The sequence below is a fragment of the Acyrthosiphon pisum genome, chromosome A1 (assembly GCF_005508785.2).
Source record: "Acyrthosiphon pisum isolate AL4f chromosome A1, pea_aphid_22Mar2018_4r6ur, whole genome shotgun sequence".
NCBI classification, from domain to species: domain Eukaryota; kingdom Metazoa; phylum Arthropoda; class Insecta; order Hemiptera; family Aphididae; genus Acyrthosiphon; species Acyrthosiphon pisum.
Genome location: NC_042494.1, coordinates 134,608,995 through 134,610,884, shown reverse-complemented (window position 1 = coordinate 134,610,884; position 1,890 = coordinate 134,608,995). Strand labels below are relative to the sequence as shown.

The window sequence follows — 1,890 nt, the reverse complement described above, 5'->3', positions numbered from 1 at the left end:
TTAAAAAACGAATGACTGTAGATACTTGAAAATTTTACTGAATGTTTGTATTAGCATTTTCTACACACGATAAAATTTTGAAAATAATTTGACTCTTTATGAGCTTTTTACGGATATTGTCAGTTTTCAATTTTTTTAGTTTTTTTTTTTCTATAAATATCAATAAAATTTTATCTGTTGGGTCAAAAAGTGTAAAAATTTAATACGAGGCTCCTGATATATCGTTACAATATCAGTTGAAAAATAATAAAAATACATAGACACAATTTTTTTTCATAAGCATTTAAATGTCGTATTTTGAAAAAATTTATCAAATTTAAATTTGAATAATTATTTTGTAGTTAAAAATTTATAAAATGTTCAACTTTTGTATCTCAGAATTGAAAATTTAAAACAAGATTTCACGTAAGTAATTAATTCTGTTACCAAAAAATCTAAAAAATACATTTACACTGTTTATTTTTATAGTCATTTTAAGTTCAAATTTGGACGAAATTACATATTAAAAACCTAAGATAACTATTTTAGTTATTTTGGTGTGATTATATAATATTATTCGTGGGTATTTGAAACTTCTAAAGTATACTATTATATATCTATGATAGTATCACGGTTTGTTGCTGATGTATAACGCGTTATAAGTACCTAATGGATATTGTGATATGATTAATTTGGAATTTATTATAGGTCAATTTTTTTTTTTAATACCGTTGATATAAGTATATAATATATCTTATACCTAGATTCAGTCTCCACTCAGAATCGTTTTTCTTATACAATGATATTATATCATTGAATTCAAATTTAATACTATCCATTATATAGGTAGTGACCCACTTGTAACCTACTATCATAGGCGCAAATAGGGGGGGGGGCTTTAGGGGCTAAGCCCCTCCAAACATTTCCTACATTGTTTTAAGCTTATTAAATATTATCAAAGTAAGGCCCTATTAGCCCCCCTAAATCTCAAACGCTATTTGCGCCTATGCCTACTATACAGCAGAGTGACATCCACTTGCCCACCTTTTTTGGTTTTAACTTTTTCAAAAATTTAAATACGACGGTGTTTCTTAATTTTCACTCTAATTTTAAAGATAACACAAAATTGGAACTGCAGTTAAACGTACATTTTGTTAAGTTATGGGTTAATAAGATGGAGATAATTATCATGGTAGGTTACCATATAGCCCGTTGGTACAACGGTACGATGTCCTCATAACTTTAAGTTGTTCCAAAACAATATTTTTGAAAAAAAAAAAACAATACTTTAGTATTTTTATTTTTACCTACCTACCTACTAATTAAGATATTAATATCATATTATGGAATTCCGATTTATTCACTTACCTATAAATTGATTCCATCTACGACGTTACCTGACAAGCATATTCCACCCGGTTTAGTTAGTACCAAATGAAAACGTATATTATTCTATTTTGAAAATTCGTAACATAGTAGGTACATACATCAAAGTATTAACTATATTATTATAATATTATTAAATTGTTGTCTGTTATTGTATTGCAATACTGTTACATACTACGATAGTTATTGCCAGGCCATAGGCGTCTGTTGCAGGGAGAGGTAAATCACTTAAACCATCCAAATCAAGTACCTATATCTAATTTACTACTAATAAATAAAAACACTTATTATGAGAGAGTTGCCATCATGGTTGCCCTACACAAGATATCTAAAATAATAACTAGGTACTTACTGAAGTACAATAAATTATTATTAGTTAGGTATTGGATAGGTATACATGAGTAGTGTCGACTGTCCACATTCCGCAGTTGGCAATGTTCTTCATCCTTTGTTAATCGTTCTATTTTGTTACTGTTATGGTAAAAATTAATTTAAATTAATAATAATAATTAAACCACGCCACAG

The 1,890-nt window shown here is 27.8% G+C and overlaps 1 protein-coding gene across 3 annotated transcripts in view; it reads right to left on the bottom strand.

Annotated features, from left to right (window-relative positions):
• LOC100169328 (NFX1-type zinc finger-containing protein 1) overlaps positions 1-1,603 on the bottom strand; it is a 15,966-nt gene extending 14,363 nt beyond the window's left edge. For all 3 annotated transcript variants that reach the window (XM_029488379.1, XM_029488380.1, XM_001949935.5), the window contains exon 1: positions 1,348-1,603. The gene's annotated coding sequence lies outside the window, so the exon portion shown is untranslated. The remainder of the gene's footprint in view (positions 1-1,347) is intronic.
• Between the last annotated feature and the right edge of the window lie 287 nt (positions 1,604-1,890).